The sequence below is a fragment of the Lepus europaeus genome, chromosome 19 (assembly GCF_033115175.1).
Source record: "Lepus europaeus isolate LE1 chromosome 19, mLepTim1.pri, whole genome shotgun sequence".
NCBI lineage: Eukaryota > Metazoa > Chordata > Mammalia > Lagomorpha > Leporidae > Lepus > Lepus europaeus.
The window spans coordinates 51,970,645-51,995,081 of NC_084845.1; positions in this window are offsets into that span (position 1 = coordinate 51,970,645).

A 24,437-nucleotide genomic window follows, 5' to 3' on the forward strand; every position below is an offset into this window, starting at 1 on the left:
GCCACCCACGTGGCTCCAGCGTCAGCCCTACACCTATTGAAGGTGACTGGGGAGTGAACCATTGGATGGAAACGTCTCTCTCGCCCCTACACCTATTGAAGGTGACTGGGGAGTGAACCATTGGATGGAAACGTCTCTCTCGCCCCTACACCTATTGAAGGTGACTGGGGAGTGAACCATTGGATGGAAACGTCTCTCTCGCTCTCTCGCTCTCTCTCTCATTCTCTCATTCTCTCTCCACCCATCCTGCCCATCTCTCTGCCTCTCAAAAATGTAAGTAAATTTTTAAAAATACTGATAATTAACTGTATGAAATATTTTGAAGGGGAAATACCAGAACATGGAAGTAGGAAAATAGTGTAGAATAGTCTAAGGAATCAGAAAATTGAGGACACAGCATCCTCAAAGTACTTGGGTCAGGAAAGGGATTGGAGTTTTGAAGAAAAACAACCTGCGGATCTACGTGAGAAGACGATGAAGAAAGGGAGCAATAGCATGAGACCAACTTGAAAAGTAAGATGGGCTGCTGCATCCACAGCCTTCTAGCCATGGACGATGGATTCCAATTTAACCCAAATGCAGGGGAAAGTCACTGACAGATTTGAACAGGAAAGTGACATTACTATTTAAAAAAAAAATCCCTGTTACATGAATCTGCCACATTTTTTATCATCCCTCTGTTGATACTTACGTGGGTGGTTCCCACCTTTTGGCTACTGTGAAGAGTGCTGCTGTGAACACTCGTGTGCAAGTTTGTGTTTGACTACCTCTTTTCTGCTCTTTAAAAATTTTTTTTTATTTTTATTTATTTATTTATTTATTTATTTTATTTTTTGACGGGCAGAGTTAGACAGTGAGAGAGAGAGACAGAGAGAAAGATCTTCCTTCCGTTGGTTCACTCCCCAGTGGCCGCCACGGCCAGCGCTGCGCCGATCCGAAGCCAGGAGCCGGGTACTTCCTCCCAGTTTCCCATGCGGGTGCAGGGCCCAAGGACCTGGGCCATCCTCCACTGCCTTCCCAGGCCATGGCAGAGAGCTGGACTGGAAGAGGAGCAACTAGCACCCAGCGCCCCGACCGGGACTAGAACCCCAGGGTACCGGCGCCGCAGGCAGAGGACTAGCCTAGTGAGCCATGGCACCGGCCTTTTTCTGTTCTTTTGGGTATGGAACTAGGAGTGGGATTTCTGAGTCATATGATACTTACACATTCAAATTATTAAGGAATTACCAACATTTTCCCATGGTGATAGCATTATCTTTCCTTCCCACAATCCAAGTATGAGGTTCTCAATTCTACACGGGTGAACTTTGAACACACTATGCTAAGTGAAATTTTAAAAAGACACAAAGGGCCACATATTGCATGGTTCAATGTATATGAAATGTCCAGAATGAGCAAATCCATAGACACAGAAAGCAGATAACTGATTGCTAACGGCTGAGGGAGAGGAGGAATGAGAGGTGCCTGATTAACGGGTGCCAGTCTTCTTTTTAGGGTGATAAATTAGTAGAACTGGAGAGTAGAGATTGGTGTGAAGTGTTGTGAATGTATTAGTGCCGCTGAACTGTACGCTTTGGAAGGGCTGAAACAGTAACTTTTGTATTATGTAGTTGTGTATGTTTATTTTGTCTTGAGCTTCTAAAAAATGAGGATGTCTGGCAATTGCATGGAGAATTAATTAGGAGAGAAAATGGAGAAGGACAGAGGAAGGGATGCGTGGAGACAGCCTCTGAAGCCTGAGTGAGAAACCTTGGAGGCGCAAAGGAGGCGGGAGGCAGTGGAGCGCTACAAAGGACATGGGATCCCATCAGGTTGACGCCTTGTTGTCGCTTCTTCATGCACTGTATTTTTTGTTTTCCATAAATTTAATCCCTTGTTGCTCCTTTTACTATGCAACCTCTTCCTTTGCTTCTTATAAATTTAATCCTTCTACCCACTGATTCATCCCTAGATCTCTTCCCACGGAGCCTTGTGCCCTACCAGAGGCATCCGTGTCTTATGACATTTCTTAAACAAATAAAATAAATCAGCAGCATCAGCTAGCTTCAGGCTGTGTGTACAAATGTGCTGAGCAGGGCTCCTCATTACACCCTTCAGTCTCATTTTCCTACCCCGGCCAACAGGGTCTCTGGCTACGTGGAAGTAAGAGAGCCCTAAAATCAATACGGTATTTAACGGGAAGGCACTGAAGCGTGGCCAGCCCAGAAGCAATCTGCTGACTCGCGAGCATTAGGAGGGCTTTCCAGGCCCTGCTGGTGCCTGGCCCTGTAGCCGTGGAAGCCCCGAAAAGACAAATTGCAGTCATCAATCCCAGAGAAGAAAGACTTGCACCGAACCTCCTGGATCAGCAGGAGGGAGAAGAGCTGCAACCTGGTAGCTCTGTATCCGAGATGGCACGGAGAACTGTCCCGCCACTGGATGCTGGTAGGCTTGGAAGCCGGTCAGAAAGTGCCCTGTGCTTCCTGTTAGCAGCCAGACTTCACAGGGAGCAGCATCGCGCAAGCCAGGCCTGCCTGAGTGACTTCGCCGGGAGCTGCTCTGGTCCTACTCATACCTAACGCGAATTAGTGTGCTGACACCCACCGTGCAGCAAAGATCCAGCGCCTAGAAGGAAGCTCAGAACCACCAAAAGTAGCTGTGGCAAACACACAGGCATCGTGGTATAGCACCATTGCCCACACGAGCTCCTCCCGCAATGTGATCTAGCCCACCAGGTACACTGAAGCATGGTGCCTGGTGCCACTACAACTCATTGAAAACAACATATACTTTCAGGAGGCATCCCTCAACAGAAACAAAGTAGCAAGGAGGGTGAGACTACCTCTACGGGCATACAATCTTCTCTTAGCTACTGGCTCAGGCCCTCCTGAGTTGAGTGACCTCCTCAAGCCTCAGGCTACTCAACCAGAAGATGGACGTAAGGTACCAACTTCCTAAAAGCACTGGGGATTGTGGGATGTATGCGTGTTCAGTGTGTCCTACAGTGGGACAGCACACAGTGAGTGCTTAGTAATGTTAGCTTTTACTGTTCCTGGAATCACTGTTTTAGGCAAAAGCAGAGGATTCCATTGCTACACTGGTCTCACCCAGGGGAAGAGGGTGGATGAAGATCTGGAAGAATCCTCCAGAGTGGCACCACCCCCACGAAAGGGAGCTAAGCCCACCTAGGAGTCACTGTTAGAGAAGGGAAGGGGGGTTGCAGTGAGGCTCAGTGCCTGAGTGTGGTTTTATTGCGTCTTGAATCATTGTATCCGAGAGCTCTTGCACAGGCTCATGGGAGTGGACATCTGGCCTACTGGTTAAGACATAGGTTAAGATGCATGTGTACCCTATGGGCGTAGCTGGGTTCAATATCCAGCTCCACTTTCTGACTCCAGCTTCCAGATCGTGCGGAGCCTGCAAGGCACCAGTGTTGCCTTGAGTTAGAGTTATTGGAACCCTGCCTCCCACATGGGAGACCCAGACTGAGTTCCTCACTGCCAGGATCAGCGCCAGCTAGGGTCCATTGCAAATATTGGAGGTTTGTGGATGAAATCACCAAATGGAGCACTCTTTCATCTCTCTCTCTCAATCTTAAAAATTCATATTATGAAAAAGCTAAAGAATGGATTTCAAACTGACACCAAAAAATTTACTGTTTAATTCTACTTTTCCACAAACTTTTTGAAGTCCCCTCCTATGTCTCAACATAGAATGGAGAGCTTTCCCAGGAGATACCTTGAAAATACATCCTTGGGGGCCGGCGCTGTGATATAGTGGGTAAAGCCACCACCTGCTGTGCCAGCATCCCATTTGGGTACCAATTCAGATCCTGGCTTCTTCACATCAGATCCAGCTCTCTGCTATGGCCTGGGAAAGCAACAGAGTATGGCCCACATGTTTTGGCCCCTGCACCCGTGTGGGAGACCTGCAAGAAGCTTCTGGCTCCTGGCTTTGGATCGGTGCAGCTCTGGCTGCTGCAGCCAATTGGGAAGCGAACCATTGGATGGAAGACCTCTCTCTCTCTCTCTCTCTCTCTCTCTGCCTCTCCTTCTCTCTGTGTGTAACTCTGACTTTCAAATAAATACATCTTTAAAAAAACAAAGTACATGCCTGGTGAGATGTCCTACCCTTGTATGAGATGCGTTGTTCTAGAAAGCTCTGATGGCTGCTTTTGAGTGATGACTTCCGGGTTTATGTTGGGCAGCAGGGCTGGGAATTGGGAGAAGTCGGAAGTCATTTCACTGAGATGAGGAACGTTCAAAAATCTTTATTTCAAGTAAAACCTAAAGACAGAGACAGTGGAAGAATGCTTGTGGCAGCGTGACTGGTAATCGGCCCAAACTGGAAATACCTAAATGTCTGTCAACAGTAGGATGATTGATGTGCTATGGGACTTCACGGATAGAAAGTTCACAACTGGGGCCAGTGCTGTGGTGCTGTGGGTTAACGCCCTGGCCTGAGCGCCAGCACCCCTTACGGGTGCCAGTTCGAGACCTGGCTGCTCCACTTCCTGTCCAGCTCTCTGCTACAACCTGGGAAAGCAGTGGAAGATGGCTCAAGTCCTTAGGCCCCTGCACCCATGTGGGAGACCCAGAAGAAGCTCCTGGCTCCTGGCTTCGGATCAGTGCAGCTCCAGCCATTGCAGCCAGTTGGGGAGTGACCAGAAGATGGAAGACCTCTCTCTCTCTCTCTCTCTCTCTCTCTCTCTCTCTGCCTCTCCTCTCTCTTTGTATTTATTTATTTCAAATAAATAAATAAATCTTAAAAAAAAAAAGCTCACAACTAAGCCAGATGGTGGGGATACACGTGGGAATACTGGTCACGTGTTAGGACAAGCAACTGGGAGGATGAAAATGGGTGTGGGGCCCAGGTGTTTGGCAGAGTAGTTGAGACATCATGTGCCCATTTCCCATATCAGAGTGCCTGGGTTCAAGTTCCAGTTTCTTGCTGGTGAACACTCTAGGAGGCAGAAGGCGACAGTACAAGTAGTCGGATCACTGCCACTCATGTGGGAGATCCGTATTGAATTATAGGCCCCTGGATTCAGCCTGGCCAAGCTAAACCAGAGAATCTCTCTCTCTCTCTCTCTCTCTCTCTCTCTGTCTCTCTCTCTCTCTCTCTCTCTCTATATATATATATATAGCCTCTATATCTATATATTTATATAGATATAGATATATACATATATCTATATGTATGTATATATATATATATATATATATACATATATCTTCCCTCCCAACACACACTTATTGTCTTTCAAGTACAAGTATTTTTAAACAGGAGTGCTGGAAGGTTGAATTTCTGTTTCAAGTAATGGCCACATGAGTGTTTCATTTTGTGAAGCTTCTTTGGGCCCTAAACTTGTGATTCATGAGCTTTTCCTCAGGTATGCTACTTGTCCAAATAAGGCTTTACTTAAATCTAAAGCACTGGTTTCTTCACCTCTTCATGTGGCATTGAACACATTGAGGACCCGTGGCTTCAGTAGACAAAGACAATGGTGCCCCAGTGACACAGAGCAGCACTTTTAGTTCCACCACCAAGGGTGTTTTGTTGAGTAGCTGTAGGGGAGCAGCATCCTTGGCCACGGAAGCCAGGACCCAGGCCATGTTCCGTGAGCTGAGTGTCTTGTGGAGCCCCCAGTGTAGAGATCCCGCATGTAGAGATTCCTGAGAAATACGTGGGGAGGGCGGGGAACGTCTTCACCCTCCTACACAGCAGGTTAGTTCACATAAGAAAAATTTACCGTGTTTTTTTTTTAAAGATTTATTTATGTTACTTGAAAGTCACAGTTACACAGAGAGAGGAGAGGCAGAGAGAGAGAGGTCTTCCATCTGCTGGTTCACTCCCCAGGTGGCCGCAACAGCTGGAGCTGTGCCAATCCGAGGAGCCAGGAGCCAGGAGCTTTTTCTGGGTCTCCCATGCAGGTGCAGGGGCTCAAGGACTTGGGCCATCCTCCACTGCTTTCCCAGGCCATAGCAGAGAGCTGGGTCGGAAAAGGAGCAGTCGGGTCTCGAACCAGCGCCCATATGGGATATCGACACTAGGTGGCGGCTTTACAAGCTATGCCACAGCACCAGCCCCAGAATTTACCATTTTTTTAAAAAAATAGTGGAATACTGCTTTTACCATCAGACTAGGAACAAACTAGAAAGCATACTTTAACATGTTTTGCAAACACTTCATCGCAGAATGGATATAATCAGTGATTGGGTAACAAGTATCCAAGAAACATGCACACCCCCCCTTTCGATCACAGCAAATTGAATTCATTGAAACACAATCAGATAATTCCCTCAAATGTAATTAATTGAAAACTTTGGGAATGCAAACTGATAAAGCCACTATGGAAGTCAGTCTGGAGATTCCTCAGAAACCTGAACATAACCCTACCATACAACCCAGCCATCCCATTCCTTGGAATTTACCCAAAGGAAATTAAATTGGCAAACAAAAAAGCTGTCTGCACCTCAATCTTTATTGCAGCTCAATTCACAATAGCTAAGACCTGGAATCAACCCAAATGCCCATCAACAGTAGACTGGATAAAGAAATTATGGGATATATACTCTATAGAATACTATATAGCAGTCAAAAACAATGAAATCCGGTCATTTGCAACAAAATGGAGGAATCTGGAAAACATCATGCTGAGTGAATTAAGCCAGTCCCAAAAGGACAAATATCATATGTTCTCCCTGATCGGTGACAACTAACCAAGCACAAAAAAGGAAACCGTTGAAGTGAAAGGAACATTATAAGAAACAGTGACTGGATCAGCCCTTGTCCTGACTGTCGATGAACAACTTAATACTTTATCCCTTTTAGTATTTTTTTGTTCTACTTAATACTATTGGTTGAACTCTTTAATTAACACACAAGTATTCTTAGGTGTTTAAATTTAACTGAAAAGTGATCCCTGTTAAATATAAGAGTGGGAATAAGAGAGGGAGGAGACGTACAGTTCAGCACATGCTCAATTGGACTTGCCCCAAATGGTGGAGTTAGAAATGTGCCAGGGGATTCCAACACAATCCCATCAAGGTGGCATGTACCAATGCCATCTCACTAGTCCAAGTGATCAATTTCAGTTCACAACTGATCACACTGATAGGTCTAAGAGTCAAAGGGATCACACAAACAAGACTAGTGTCTGGGAATACTAACTGATAGAATCAAAAAGGGAGAGAAGGATCCAACATGGGAAGCGGGATACACAGCAGACTCATAGAATGGCAGATGTCTTAAAAAGCACTCTGGCCTCAGAATCAGCCCTTAAGGCATTCGGATCTGGCTGAAGAGCCCATGAGAGTATTTTAGGCATGGAAAGCCAAGACACTCTGGTAAAAACAAAACAAAACAAAACAAAACAAAACAAACAAAAAAACCTAAACGAAAGATCTCTGTGAGTGAGATCCCAGTAGAAAGAACGGGCCATCAAAGAAGGAGGTACCTATCTCTGAAGGAAGGAGAGAACTTCCACTTTGACTATGACCTTGTCTAAATAAGATTGAAGTGGGCAAATTCAAAAGGCTTCCATAGCCTTGGCAACTCATGACTAGAGCCTAGGGAGATTACTGACGCCATAAACAAGAGTGTCAAATTGTTAAATCAACAACAGGAGTCACTGTGTACTTACTTCTCATGTGGGATCTCTGTCCTTAATGTGTTGTCCAATGTGAATTAATGCTATAACTAGTACTCAAACAGTACTTTACACTTTATGTTCTGTGTGGGTGCAAACTGATGAAATCTTTACTTAATATATACTAAATCGATCTTCTGTATATAAAGATAATTGAAAATGAATCTTGATGTGAATGGAATGGGAAAGGGAGCAGGAGATAGGAGAGGTGTGGGTGGGAGGGAAGTTATGGGGGGGGGGAAAGCCATTGTAATCCATAAACTGTACTTTGGAAATTTATATTTACTAAATAAAAGTTTAAAAAAAGAAAAGAAATTTCTAAACTGTGTATGTATACATCCATTTCTTTGTTTCTGGATGAAAATTTCTTAAAGCAAAATGCCCAACTTTGCTCAAATAATATTGACATAACACTAGGGACTATCAAACTTAATGAAAAATTGTTCACTTATGATGCCTTTTTCTGATTAAATAAAATTTTTGTCTTTAAGTATCCATCAGTGAGTATTTGTTAAATGTGGTAACCACTCTTACTTTACTGAATTTGGAAATTTTTCTAGAACTATGGTATTATAAATATCACTTGTAATGAAATGTTTGTGCATTGTTTGTTTTTCCTCTCACTTTGTAATATCACCAATATTTTTTTAGGATTAATTCCTCTAAGTATTATTGTTGTGTATACAATTTTTGGCATGTTTAAGGCCTGTGATATAGGCTTCCTGAGTTATTCCTTTTAAAAATTATAAATTTCACTGCCAGTGTTTATTTTAGGTTGCTGTTCTTTCGTTTTATTTCATTCATTCATTTGTTTTTTATTTGTATTGCAAGGTTACTTGGGAAAAGGTCAGGAAGCCTTGGGTCCTCATGCTCAAGTCTGGTATAAGGGAGCATTTTAGATTCATAGCGGGAGGCAATTTTGTGGTAGGCAAACTTTATGGCTGTGAGTTCAGCCAGGGTCTTGAGGTAGGAACAGCCACATGCAGCCCCCCCTCAATATTTCTAAACCGACCAAAATCAGGTTTCACATTCAAACCGTATCTGGCTGAATTACTTCCAATCTAAAATGGCTTTGAAATTTTTCATATTAATGGATTTGAATATAAAAAGTAATAAGAGAAATCTATAGACCTATATAATCTTAAAGTTTTATGTATGTGAGCCTGGAGATGTTAGAGGCATAGTTCATGACAATGAATAATATTCACGATGTAGGATCTAGGATGGACCCTGGGTGCTGGGGCAGGATTTGCCCTATAGCACACCAGCTGTTTGAAGGGCACGAGAAGGAGTTTAAGGAAGGAACCTATTGCAGTGGGTCAAAGAAGGCAAGAAAGGATGGACCCATCTCACTTTTCTTTATTTGCCTATAATAGGAGGCTGGAAAACCTGGAATCCTCTTCCCACAAATGTCATAAGGAGCTCTCCAAATCTTCAAGTTTTAATTTTTCTGCCAAGATTTTTCAAAGAGTTTCTTCAAATAACATTGATTGAACAGAAATGTTAAATGAGAAATAATTAAGATTATAAAATTAGAAACAGTAATTGCAAGGGTTCAAATGCTTCCGTAAGTACTGAGTAGGGCTCTGAGCTCCCTGGCAGCCCAGATGAAGAAGGAAACACAGTTCATTACATACAACGTGAGAAATCCTCCCAACTCTGCAACTGAGTCAAAGAAGGAAGAAGTGTGATTTCTGAAGAAACTTCTTTTTTGTGCCATTCTGAAAGGGGCACGGGGAAATATGAAGGTCAATATTACCTGCCAAATTTTACTGCAAATGCAGAAGTTGAATTCATTCTCCAAGGTTTTAGAGCAACCTTCAATTAAAGTTTGAGGTATTTGGCTGCCACCCAACTCCTTGATGGCAATTGTGTAATAGCTCAGATGATGTATTTCAGGTTTGTAATAAGAGCACCACAAAGACCTCTATCACACCCAGGTTTCCAAGGAACGACCCCTTAGCTCAGAGTCTACCTTGACAAACGTTGAGTGTCCAGAGGCAAAGTCGACATGACGTTTAGAAATCAGTGTTTCACAAAAGTCATTGATCATCTGAATTCCTTGTGGCTTTCCTGTCTGTTTTGATCCATGGAATCAGAGACACAGAGGATAGCTTCCAGGAATGTGCAGTTTTATAAATTCACCGCCCAGATGAATCAACAGCAGACAACGTGGTTGGCATTTGGAACCAAATGGCTGAGAAGTGTCTTCCTGAAGCCTTTCTCTGTGTTCTGACCTTTGGTGGGAGCCACATAAGAGGAAAGTGGACCCCTGAAGACGACCTGCAGTGCACACAGTGCAAGTCTTCCCATTTGGAAGACTAAGGGTGAAACCTGCATCCTAAGAGCTGCCTGTGGGACTTAGTTGTTTGGGGAAGAAAGAGCGAGGATTCAGGCCACGGGCCCACCACCCTGGCATGACCACCTGCATTCGTGGGACCCAGTTATTCCCTGCAAGGCACTGGGACCCATTACACTCATTCTTCTCACGTGCTAATGCCTGTCTTTTCTGCAAGACTTTGATAAATGCAATGCCAAGTTGAGCAGTATGCAACCAGCGCAAGTAATATTAATCAAAGAAGGGGCTGGGCGATCTCTCAGGCACTTTTGCAGCAAGGAAATATAATCACTTGTCTGATTTCTTCAAATGGCCATATTTATTGTGTCTTCTTTTGTTCTTTTTGTTTTTCTCCTAACTTAACAATTAGGTTGCCTGCAGTCCGGCAGTTAGAGTGGCATCCTTGGTTCCTGGGTGAAAAGCTTTCCCTTGGAGGCCTATTCCCAAATCTTAACTCTCTCCAGCTCTCTGAAACACTAAATAAGTAAAGGGAGCTGGCTTTAATGGAGGTGTTAGTCTCCTCTGTTAAACTTTTAATTGTGTGATAGTCAAGCGTGCGTGGGCCCACGCACCAGCAAACACACACACACACACATCCAGGGCTACTTGTTAGAATGACAATAAACAAAGCCTAAATGTCAAGCTATGCCACAAAGAAATGTGAATGTCTCAGTTTGTTAAGGGCAAGTTCAAATGTTGGTCCCATCATTCACTGCAATGAGGTCTACAGCTTGCTCAAGTTCTCAGCTTCGAATTCTGATCAACATGGTCCAGTGTGGACTTACAGAAGCTTAGAGACTCAAGGCACATGGAGAAATGGATAAAACCCCTCTGCAGGCTCTGAACAATCTGTATGCAGGTACTTGCAGGATAAAGACAAGGGACCCCTGTGTCGATTGGATTAAAGACTCCACTTTGGATCCATTTGCTGTAGAGTTGGTGTTGAGCAAAGTCTGAGCCTTTTGGCCTCATCAGGGAGTCCTTCTACCATCATCTCTCTCTATGAGGTTGCTGAGAAGTTTGGATACATCCTATTTTAGTATCTAGAACAGTATCAGAAATAGATGTATTTAAAAAATAATAACAAGTAGCTTAACTAAGGTAAATGTTAAACACAATACATTGAGGGGATGGTCTGATCTTGAATTGAGCAGTTAATTCTTTCAATTTGGGAATTCAAGACAATCCTTTATAATGAAGACCTCATCCAGGGGAAGGCCTATGCAGTATATAAAATAACTCAACTGAACATTCAATACCTAATGAGACGCATTATACTGCTGCTCCCCACACTCCTATTGGTCACCCCGAGTCAGAACAAACCTACCTAGATAAAAAACAGGAGTAAGTTTTCTGCTTTCTGTGGTCATCTCATTAATGTGACAAAATATCAAAGGGACAGGAAGCTACAGAGAAGCACTACATCAGCCGCCAATGCTAATATGCTGGAGAGTATGAGTCTGTGGCACATTTGTCCTACATAAAAGGGAACACAAAAAATCAGCTAAAAGAAAGATACTTGGGTGGCTGGCATGGTAGTGCAGCAACTTAAGCTGCCACTTGGGACACTCACATCTCATATCAGAATGCCTGGGATCAAGTCCCACCTCCACTTTCTACCCAGCTTCCTGCTCGTGCACACTTTACGAGTCAGTGGACGATGGCTCAAATACCTGGATCCCTACCACCTATGTGGGAGACATGGATGGAATTCCTGGCTCCTGACTTCAACCTGACCTAGACCCACATGTGGTGGGCATTAGGACAGTGAGTCAGGGGTGGAAAATCTTTATCTGTGTGTGTGTGTTTGTGTGTGTGTGTCTGTTGCTTTGCCTTTCAAATATCTAAAAAAAAACTTTAAAAAATAGCCATGTGTCAACATATATCAATAACCCATAGGCATCTCAGTGCATAAAAATTTCTTTATATTTTTATCAAGGGGAATGAAATAATCACTGGAAAATCAAGCAACCAAATAAAGATGGGTGTCTTTATGTTTCCCTAAGAAATTGCTCCAGGAGAATGTTTTCTTATCAATCTGCAATTTTCAGGCCCAGAAGCTTTGCTTCATATGCTCTACCCACATCTCCTGTGGCTGTCATCTTCCTTTGTGTCCCAAGGGGTACGGACTCACTTACCAGAAGGAAGAAGAGCTACACAGATACTACTGATAAATTAACATAAGTTGCTAATAATGACTCAATGGATTTCTGATCCAATAATCTGTATCAGTCTGCTTTGTAAGATTTATTTTTTATTTATTTCAAAGGCAGAGTTACACAGAGAGAGGGAGACAGAGACAGAGAGAAAGAGAGACAGAGAATCTATATGCTGGTTTACCCCTCACATGGATGCAATGTCCAGGACTAGGCCAGACCAAAGCTAGGAGTCCAGAGCTTCTTCCGGATCTCCCACGTTGATCTTCTGACCCAAACACGTGGGTCATCTTCTGCTACCTTTCCCAGGTGCATTAGCAGGGAGCTGGACCAGAAGTGGTGCAGCCTGGTCTTGAACCAGTGCCCATATGGGATACAAGCATTGCAGGCAGAGGATTTCATTAAGTAGAAGCAGTGAAGGGCTTTCTGGATGCCTTGTAGCCACAAATGCACCTTTGTGATGTGCAGTTCACTTTCCTGCTACTACAACAGGTGGGGACTAGGAAAGTCTTTATGACTAGCCCTGTATGTCAATGTGCCACCAAAGGACAGTCATGCTAAGGCCGTCAGCTGTCAACCATAAGTGTTTACCCTGCCTCTGCGGCTCACTCACTCTGGCAAGTACACCCTTGGGGGACCAAGGACACAACTCTGGGTTGCCATTTACTCTGAGTATCCATCAGCCCTGTGCACGCTGCAGCCATAGTTCCTGTCTCACAATGTCCCTTTCCTGCTGCGTGGATGAGAAAACAGAGTCAAAGAGGTTAAGTGATTTTCTCAAAAACACATGGTCAACGTGCAGAAAAATCAAGGTTTGAATCTCTTTCTGCCCAGTCCATGGCTGGTGAACTAAACTCCAACTTTATTCTGCCTCCCCACGCTCTGCTATTGGAACATGAATGCCATTCAGTGGTGAGAAGTCTTTCCTGTTCACTACTAGGACTCTCTCAGCCAGCACAGGACTTAACGCAATGCATGTGCTCAATAACTATCTGTTGAGGGGCTTAAGTTAAGGATGATTGATGTTGAGAAGATTCACACAATTAACCCCCCATCTCCTCGCCTCTATTTATAATATTGACTGTAGATTTCTGTCCTGGCTTCATTGTATTATTTTGTCCCCATCCCCAGAGATTCCCATTTCTTGGGGGGAGTATATCCAGTTCCCATTCCCAGCAACCTCCTTGTACCACAGTTCTCCCTTGCCCCCACCTCTGCATGACCAACTCTGACCCTTGACTCATCCTCAATCAAGAGCTCCGTCCCACACCCCATGAAGGGAAGAGGGAGGTCATCTCTACTAAAAGAAGACTCTGATGCCCCTAAAACTTGGGGAAACCCCAGACGTCCAGGAAAAGTCTCTCTTTGCCAAAATCTTGTGATTCCTACATTTACATCAGGTGATAGTTTAAGTAAGACATCTTCAAAACAGAAATGGCTTTATTTCCATAAAAGTATAAAGCTACAAAATCCAGTTTGGGGCTCTCATGCTCCTGTTCTATTGCCTATCTAGTGTTTACAGAAAAAGCAGATGCAGGCTCAACCCCAGGAAGGCCCAGCAGCATCGCTGAGGAATGGGAAACCATTAGACCTCATTCCATGTTTTGTTGTAACCAAGGAGTTCTTCACATGTAGTGAAATGTTTTCACATGAAGGCGTTTAAAACACCAAATATAATAGAATTTGATATGATACGCAGAGCGAATGAGAGTTTCCAATGGTATTGCAGCTAGACCCTTCAGGAATGGAGGGTATCATTGAATAGAGGAGACTCTGCACTTACCTTCCCAATGCCTTGTCCATGGAGAATGTCCTACATTCTGCTTGGGATTGTGGCAAGTGTGGAAAGCACTTAAGACAAGAGCAGTCAATCTTTGAATCAAACTCAGATAGGACTTCTCGTGGACCCTGAGCTGCTCTGGGCCCCCTGCAGCCTTCCTCTGATTACTCTGCCACTATTGATTGCTTTTCCTGAGGACTTGGCTAATGACTGCAGTAAAATGTGACATTGGAGAGTTTTCTGTTTCATAAGATCAGCTTTGATGGCAACCAACTTTGACCTCACAATGACACAGTCAGTGCAGGTATAGAAGAGCTGTGTGTGTGTGTGTGTGTGTATGATGTAAGGCAAAATAGGAGAACAAAATAATGCAGAGCATTGGGTTGTGACTTACACATCCCATAAATGAATTATGAGACCAGAAACGCAAATCCAAACTGTGGAGTTCGTGAAATGACCCCTCCTCTCTGCTTCCTGTCTTCAGGTCTAGCCACTCACCTGCAACCTAGTTAGTTTCATTTCTCAGTTGCAGTTCCTGTTTTTGGCCCTTGCAGAATGAACTCCCCTGGGTCCTCCAAATCTGGCTGTCTGAAATTTGGGTGGACATTTCAACAGAGAAAACCACTGTTGCCCTAAAGTCTCCAAATGCCCCAGTTGGTATTTATGTGCTTCTAAACTCACAAGAGCTAAATGGGAGCTGTGGAGGGGCCGTGCTGTTGACTGTCCGGGTGACTCCAGGTAAGAAGGTGTCGGTGAATTTCCCCAGAGCCCGTGCCTTGGCTGGCTCTGTTCCTTTTGCCACCTCATATTTCAATATCAGCTCAGTTTGGAGGTTTCTATTCACTCAGTTCGGTTGCTATTTTTACCTCACTGTCAAATCTCTTCCTGATCCTCCTTCTTTGAAAAGGACCCTTATAAATTGTATTGTAATGGCAAGAATGCAAGAAACTGCGTGGGTGGAGAGCGACAGGGCAACACGTAGGCTTAGAGCTGTTACCATTTTGGGACCAGAAAGCTGGTGACATTTTTAAAAAGGCAGCCGCACTGCCATCCATCTAGCACGTCTGTCTTGTGTCTGTTTTTGTTTTCTGTCTTAACTAGGCCGTTCATCCTAATAAATACAAAAGTAAATTTTAAAAATTGTTTTTCATCCAAACTCGATGAATCAACCCAAATGCCCCACTTACTTAATCACAAGCTCACCATCAGTTTGCACATGCGTATGAAGGGGGCACAGGTGACAGACTGCAGGTGAGGAACAAAGCACTGGCATCCGGTGTGACATGCGCCCTCACTGAGGAAGGAAGAAAAGCTGGAGGAGGGTCCCAAGTCAGACTTACTGAGTGAGATAATGCTTTGCAAAGCCAGCGTCTGAGCTGGAGCCCCAGGGGTGAGTGAAGAGGCAGCCTGACCATCAAGGAGAGAGGCGCCTTTCTCTGAAGGGAGGAAGGAACCTCCACTGTGACACGGCCTTGACTAAACAGGTTCAGAGTCGGTGAACTCAAGGGGCTTCCATAGCCTAGACAGCTCATGGCAAGAGTCTCGGGTGATTGCTGACGTCACAAATAAGAGTGCCAATTGTTAAATCAACAACGGGAGTCACTGGGTACATGCTCCCCACGTAGGATCTCTGTCCTTAATGTGTTTTACTATGAAACTTAAAAACACTACTAGTCGAACAATACCCTATACCTTGTGTGGTTGTGTGAGTGCAGCCTGTTGAAACCCTTGCTTAGTATATACTAAGTTGATCTTCAGTATATGAAGGTAATTGAAAATGAAACTCGATAAAGGGCGGGATGGGAGAGGGAGAGGGGAGGGCCACGGGAGGGAGGGAGGTTGTGGGGGGGAAGCCACAACAATACAAAAGTTGCAGTTTGTAAATTCACATTTATTAAATAAAAAAAAAACTATATAACAAACAAAAAAAAGAAAAAAAAAACTTAATACTTTACCCTTTTAGTATTTTTTATGTTCTACTTAAAACTATTGGTTGAACTCTGTAATTAATACACAATTATTCTTGGGTGTTTAATTAATGCTATAATTAGTACTCAAATAGTATTTTACACTTTGTGTTTCTGTGTGGGTGCAAACTGTTGAAATCTTTACTTAATATATGCTAAATTGATCTTCTGTATATAAAGATGATTGAAAATTAATCTTGATGTGAATGGAAGAGGAGAGGGGGTGGGAGAGGGGAGGGTTGTGGGTGGGAGGGAAGTTATGGGGGGTGAGCTATTGTAATCCATAAGCTGTACTTTGAAAATTTATGTTCATTAAATAAAATTTAAAAAAAAAAAAAAAGAGGCAGCCTGAGAGGGAAGGAGGAGGTTCCCATCGCATGGTCCAAAAGTTCAAGGAAGGAAATCTGGTGTCACTTCTGCTCGGAATCGAGGGACAAAGGTGAACACCGAAGATGACAGATACCATCCTCCAATCACCCTCATAGTCCACTTCAGCTCCGAACCTAGCAGCTAACAAATCACCCCCACTCCCTTCATTCTTGAAAATGTGATTCAGGCCAGCGCCTTGGCTCAACAGGCTAATCTTCCACCTAGTGGCGCCAGCACACCAGGTTCTAGTCCCAGTCGGGGCGCCGGTTCTGTCCCGGTTGCCCCTCTTCCAGGCCAGCTCTCTGCTATGGCCCGGGAAGGCAGTGGAGGATGGCCCAAGTGCTTGGGCCCTGCACCCCACGGGAGACCAGGAGAAGCACCTGGCTCCTGGCTTCGGATCAGCGCGGTGCGCCGGCTGCAGTGTGCCGGCTATGGCAGCCATTGGAGGGTGAACCAACGGCAAAGGAAGACCTTTCTCTCTGTCTCTCTCTCTCACTGTCCACTCTGCCTGTCAAAAATAACAAAAAAAAAGAAAGAAAGAAAATAATGTGATTCTTGGCTGCTGATGGACTTTGAGGATCCCCATTACCCAGGACATAAAGCTCATATACTTAACCTTTTGTCAAATGGTTCTAACTCACCAATTCAGACTCAACTCACCCCATCATCATTCTCCTACGATACCAGTATGATACCAGGTCCACCATACCAACTTTCTATTAACTTCCCAATACTCACGTCCTTTCCTTATCCTATGCTTCTGTTCATGCCATCCCTTCTGCAGAATGCTGCCTCACACACGCACATTATCTTAGCACACAAAGATCAACATCTTGAGATGCAACTCGATGCCACCTCTTCCAGAAAAGTGCCTTTAGTTCCCGCCAGCAACACTCCATCATCAACCCTTGCACGTCCCAGACTTCTTCCCTGTATACTTGTTTCTAGGACTACATCTCGAACGCTCAGTGTTGTCCCACAGGGTCATCACACACATATTTCGATGAATGGAAAGTGCTACTTTAACACCAAGAAATGCCATCTAGCTGAGATTTCGCTTGCGGTCTAGAAGGTCATAAACATAATAGGTAATTAGTTTATGTCTATTCATGATGACTTGTGTGTATTGTCTGTATCTCCAAATAGCCTTTAAGCTCATTCAAGAAAGGAAATAAATTTTCCTTACCCACTTCTATATTCCTAATGTTTAATTCCAGAGCATAGGACTTATTAAGGGCACCCATGAATGTTTATTGAAAAGAAAAACACAATACAAATAAGGGGCTCTGCACACACACACATGCAGGCACAAAACCCCCTAATCCTCTTTAATTTCCTGCTAAGGATTAAACAATACAAACAAATGGATCTCCCCTCCACTACTCCCATCCCCACCACACACACAGCCCTTCCTTAATCCTCTTTAATTTCCTGCTAAGGACTACTGGGTCAACGAGGACAGCAGTTGAATATCCAAGTGTCTCTTTGGGATGTGCAAGAAAAGTTTAAACTCTCTGTGGTGGATTGTTCAGACTAGTGGAATTCAACAGGACAAGAGTCACTGGGGTCTTACTCTTTTGACTTTATCCACTGGCCTTTGGAAGGTACTAACCATACCAATTGGAAACTGCACATTTGTGCATCTCAGTAAATTAATAGATGATGAGAAAAAAAAAAAACAGCTTTTCTTCAACTTACTGTCTAGTTTCCAATCCGGAGCCCAAATTGTTGTACATACTTTTACTACAAAAACAATAAAATCCATTTTTCACCATCATTTGCTTTCTGTCTGCTTCATTTTTGTTTTCACACCATGGAGTGTATGAGAAATATTTGTCCCAAAAGAAAGAAAATGGCATCTTAGTAAGTCAGCTGACTCCTGCTTCAGCAGTCCTCCAGCCTATAGGACCATGATTCCCTCCTACGTTTGCTACACTCAGGCCAGAAGAATGGTGGTGCATTCTACAGGCTGCATCATCTCTAAGTTGGCTGAAGGTCTAAGAGTTCTGACCTGCAGTTTGCTCAAGGATAATTCCTAAAATCACCACTGGAGTAGACTCCTAAGGATAGAGGCCTTTCTCAAAGCAACTAAAAGGATCAGTAGGCGAGGCCCAGTTTTTCTGCATGACAAAGACCAGCAGGAGTTCAATAAACTTTTTCCAGGTTATGGGAAACAGAAAATCAACCCATGGATTTCACTTGGTTTAGCATCTGCTGTAGGAAGCTTGCTTTAATTACTTGTACAATGTTATTAGCATTACACCTGCTGGAATCTTCCTTTCTCCAAGGTCTACTTGTAAACCCAGAAATGCTGAAAATTTATGATCATTCTAAAATTAAAATCATTCTAGTGTTTTAAACACATCCTGTAGCTGTTGTAACTTACCAACTCCAATTGCTTTGTGCAAATTGGCCTAATAATGAAAAGCTATACATTCTCATTAGTGCACCTGTCCTGTCTGTTGATGGCTGATATTTTAACTTTTGATAAACAGAAGGATTCTCTAAGCTCCTGGTTTTGCAGCTTAGAACTCTCTACTCAAAACAAATGAAGTTTGACTTCTGAATCTTGCTGGTGAAAGCCCCTCCTCAAAGATGTTCTAAAATTATAGGTGTGTTTTTAGAGATCGATCAAAATGGCTACCACTTACAACTGCTTCCTCTCACTTGTAAAATGTACATCACAATTAAATTTAGTGAATCATTCATTCATTTCTTTATACTTTTGACAGACATTTTCTGATTACCGCCTATGTAGCAGTCCTAGACAAGGTGTCACGAAGGTAAAATGATACAAATATTCAATAACTGGTATGTATTTATTCAATCAGTGCTACAGTCTTTACATTTTTTTTTGCCTGAGTCTAGGTGGCACAGGTAATTCCAAGATTTTTTTCATTATGGGCAATGCTGCGGTCAAGATACTTTGAGAATTGGAAGCTTTCTTTGGTACCATCCAGTTGTCTTGTTAACCTACTTTGCGATCTCCCAAATCTTGTGCTGCTCCTCATTTTATCTCTTCAGTAAAAGTAAGCTAAAAACCTACAAGGCAACCCATTCTGTGAGCAGGCTGTTTGAGCAGTTCTACCTTAAAATATGCCTTCAAATAAGTACCCACCTATTCTTCACCTTGTTCTAGAAGCAGGAAAAGAACGCCGCCTCAATTTTTGGTGTTTGAAGACAGGTATTCTTCTACTTTCCTAAGCCTTCTGCCCAAAGCTAGCCAGCAACCTTCATTATTTATTGTAATAGTTTGAAGCATATCTTAGACCCTTCACCCTGTTACTCACTTACCTATTGACGTCTGGCAGGCAAGGGCCCTCTTAAAAATATTTATGTAGATTCCACTCAAAGTGAATGAAAAGTAAAATTAGCAGAATTTTCTCTGGGCATTGCACTTGTGAACTGTGTATCCAACTACTCAGATCCTCACATGGATCCCTAAAACGTCCATGTTTTATAGTCGAGGCAACTTAGATCCAGAAGGTAATAATTGGCCTATGGTCACACAGACACTAAATGGCAAAGTCAATACTCCTCCTCAAAAGTCATTTGCTCTTTACTTGGATCCACAAATCCACTGTAGCTGGAGTGCTTACAAGTCCATTCTCCATCTGCATTATTTAGAGAAAATGTTCCTCTTGCTAACCTTGGACCTAAACAGAGAATATAGAGGAAAGTCTTATTCAGAGCAGTGGGTCTATATTATCCCCTGAATGAAACCATAAAGTAAAAGGCAAGGAACCAGACAAAAGAGAATTATGTAGAAGCAAGAGGGCTTTACATGATATATGAAGGCATTAATAGAAAAGTGGCTATTCACAGTGTTATGATTGATTATGTATTTAAAATAAACACAGTTGCGTTTCTTTACTTTGGCTCTGAGAGGGGCTGAACTTTAGCACCATAATGGCCCACTGTTGTCTACATGACAGGTGGCTGGACCATAAATCCCAGCAAAGAGCAGACTGAGAGGCCAATGTATGAATTCAATCTATGAGCATTGCATACCTTGCATGTTTGAAGGGAAACAAGCCAGCAATGTCTGTGTTCCCAAGTCTCCGACTTAGCTTCATGGGAGAAGCATTGAGAACCTATATCACCTTTGGCTTAAAAATAGAGATGACTAAGTGCAATTAAAAGTTAATTGTTGCAATTCTTCATGTGGCACATCTTTCCAGGATAAGGAGAGAACTTTTTATGAACTCTGAGGTTGTGAAAGTCTCCTCTGGGGTTATCAAACCCAAACTCTAATGGGCTACTTTAGCATCTTTGCAATAACTCAAAGGCATCATCATGCCTAGTGGAATATTTTGGGGAATGTAAACACATTATCTCCCAACGTGATCCACTGTTTGCAACATTACTATACATTTCTTTCAAAAACTATTTACTTATTTATTTGAAAAGCAGAGTTACAGAGAGAGAGGGAGAGAGAGAAAAAGAGACAGATCTTCCATCTGCTGGTTCACTCCTCAAATGGCCTCCTTGGCCAAGTCTTGGCCAGACCAAAACTAGGAGCCTGGAGCTCCATCTGGGTCTCCCACATAGACTCAAGTACTTGAATCATTTCCAACTTCTTTTCCAAGCACATTAGTATGGAACTGGATCAGAAGCAGAGCAGCTGGGACACGAATCAGCACCCATATAAGATGCCAGCATCACAGGTGGTAGCTTAACTCATTAAGCCCATCACTGGCCCCTATACATTTCTTTCACCTGGCAACTCAGTAGAACACCAATGCTTTCCTGATTATAGTCCTTTCTAATAATTTATACTCACTAGGTTGTAAAAGGTAGAAGAGACAATTAAAAGAAAAAATTGTTATTGATAATCCACCCATGTGCTAATGGAAGACCTTGGTGGGGCAGTTGGTAACACAAACAACTCTGAGGGTTTTAAGTGGCTCTACACATCATCTGGCCCATCACCCTGATGTACAGACTAGAAAAACAAAACCCAGAGGAGGCCAAGACCTGCCTGCCCTCAGAGAGAAAACTGTGTTTCCACCAATGATGGTCTCTGGTCCCATGTCACAGCTACTCTATAGCCTTCATCACCGGACACATTAGTCAGTGCCACATAGTGATTAAAAATTAGGGCAAATTTCTCTGGCTCTGCATATATTCTGACCCCTGAATTATCAGACCTTTGTTCAATGATTTTCAGAAACACAGGCACCTTGCTTGGTTGTCTCTTTTAATCTCTCTGCAAACAAAGACACCAACTGAAAAATGCATTAAATAACTGTTAACCTTATTTTAAAGATGATAAATATATTAACATTTCTTTTTGCTAATAATAACAGTGATGATGAGATAGTTAGCACTTCTTGATCTATTAGTCTGTTCTGGGCATTGTGCTTAGACTGCTTTTTATTTTGTTAAATTTTATTAAAAATCATATTTAGTAAATGCTAATTTTTTTCATTTTACTTAAGAATAAACTGAGTTTCAAAAGGTTAAGTGACTTCCCTAATGTCACAGTCTGGAAAGTGATGGGGCTTGGATTTTAAAGCAGATGGTTGAACATTGAAAAATCTACATTTAAACGTATGGCCCATTTTTTAAGAAGACATATCTGATGATCTGTAGCAACTGGGACAATTAACTACACAGCAGAAAACAGAATATAAACATCAGCTTTAAACAAGTCAACTAGTTAGATGAAGTAAAAAAAAATAATAAATGATTTCAAAAGTCAGAAAAGCAAAACTGCTTGATTGGGTACGACCTATGACCACATTTATGGAAAAAACATGGGTCAACATGAACAAACCCTGAAAAAACAAAATCACTAGCTTCTAGGAAGAGAGATTTGGAGCTGCTCACCCTTCTATTTAAATGCCCTCAACTTAATTATTATTATTATCAACGTTATCTATTTAAAAATCAAGTGGTAATAAGTGGGTTTTCCTAGGTTGCGCTTTACTTGTATTGTTTCCGGAACTCTGCAGGATGGATGAGAATAATGATGAAACATCCCACACAGTTGATCCTGTACTGACGCTCCTCCCCTTACTCAGCAATGGGATCACCCTGACCGTCAGACACACCAGTCTGTCTCCTGGGTTTCCATTTCTTTCAGCAGACCCTGTTGGGTAACCACAGCGTGCCAGATGTCTGAGCCGTGACTTGCTCCTCTCTCATATTCTAGTAGAGTGGAAGAACTCCACATGGAGAGACTCTAGCAGATGTAGGAGAAACTGATAGTGAGCCGAAGGTGAATTATATGAGTTGGGCTTCACAAAGGAAATCTTATCTGAGTGCAACCTGTAAGGATGAGTCAGAGTTTGCCAAAAGAGGAGAAAAGCAGCTGAGAATATGGGGAACCATGTATGCAAAGCGTGGAATTGAAAAACCCATGCAAGCACACAGGTGAGGCTGAGTGTGACTTGCAGGTGAAGGTGGCTAAAAAATAAAGACAGACAGGTACTGGGACCATTTCCTTTCTAAATCATGCTGAGAACTGGAGGATCCCTGCGTGCAGGTGGAGCTGGTCACTGCCAGCTATCACCTATGACTGTGAGAGAAAATGGAAAGTGAAGAACTCCTGGAGGCGAACACTGACTGCGGACTGGGGGCTCAAGCTTCTGCTCTGGGGCACTTTGGAGACTGCACTTTCTAAGATGAGGAGTGCACCCATGCCCATGGACCACCTCACAGGTAGATGGGCCAACCCAGACCCAGCCAAATTGCTCACATGCTCCTTGGTGATCTCAAAAGCCCCTCGGCACACAGCCTGTGTGACCAGCCCCTGGAACAGGGTAAATGACACCCAAGTGCCCACTAACAGTCTTCTCTCCAGTCCGTGGTTCAGTTTTGTGTTGTGTTTGAGAGTAGACAGAGGGCAAGGACAGCTCACAGATAATCAATAGAATGGCACGTGGGTGTCCTGCTAACTTCTGCTTTTGTGTTTTAATAAGCTTAACCGTGAGCACAACTCAATATTATTAAAAAAAGAAACAGCAAATGGCTGTTTCTTCCCAGCCATGCTATAAATGTGCTTCCCTCTGTTATTTCAGAAGTATTAAAAGCTAATTGTTTTATTTTTCAATTAAGACCTGCATGTGCAAGAGTTTGCGTCCATATGTGTCCCCAGCAAAATTGCGCTTTCCCGGTGCCGTGGCCCTCCCTTGGGTGGCTGCTTTCCATTTGGTGGTGAATGATGGCAATTCAAGCCCAGCTCTGGTGAGCAATTGGCAGAGTCCGGACTAAAACTCGCCCAAGGATCGCAGGGCTGGGGTTTTTGTCAGCAGAGGAATATGAATAATTGAAAGCAAGAGGAAGCCACGATGCTGTTTCTTGGAGCCTGGTTAGACTGAAGGAGATAAAATGGCTTTGATTTAAGGGGAGAGAAAACGACACCATAATGAACTCCGGGATTTCATAGGCGAATTTTGCCATTTTATCAAGGGAACAGGCAAAACCGATGTAACTCAAAGTGCTGATTATCTCCCTTCCTGGATTATGCAAGGTAGTAACTTCTGGGAGCAGGGAGACAAATTGGAGCAAGTTTTAGGAGAAAATGATTGGGCTGTTCTCATTTAGAACCATCTCCCTTTCCCCATTCCTACCAGGCAAAAATGCAAATGGAAATTGCTGGCAGTTCTTTCTAATCAATCTGCCTCTAGAGGTAGTAAATTCTCCCTGGCCTCCTCTTGCGTTAACTCTGCTGCAGCCTAAACAAGACAGATTCTCAGCCTTGTGCTGCCTCCATCTGTGACACCTCTGGGAATTAGAGTCTCGCAGATTCACCACTAGGAGACTGTGAGATGCCCAAACACCATTCCCACCAATCTTAAATTGAATTGTTTCTCAAGGAAAAAGCAGCTTATTAGGAGCCACACTCTTTCACTCAATTTTAGCTCATCAGAAATAATTCTGTAAGGGTGTCCTCTCCACAAAGCAGCTGCAGATACTTGCTGGCATAGGAGGACAAAGATGTCTTCATGGTGAAGTCAAGGGCATTTTTTCCAAGTCAGCGCTCGCTACACCTCAGCATATTTATCTGGTTGATGTCAGCCTCACCTACAGGATTGTATGCCCCACACTGTCAGAGGCCAAGATTGACTTGCGCATTTCTCTCTCCCCCTTGCTAAGTTATTGACTGCCATATGGGAACAAGGAAAATGAAATTTCATTCACTCATCCATCCGTTCATTCATCCATCCATTCATTCAACAGATCAACAGAG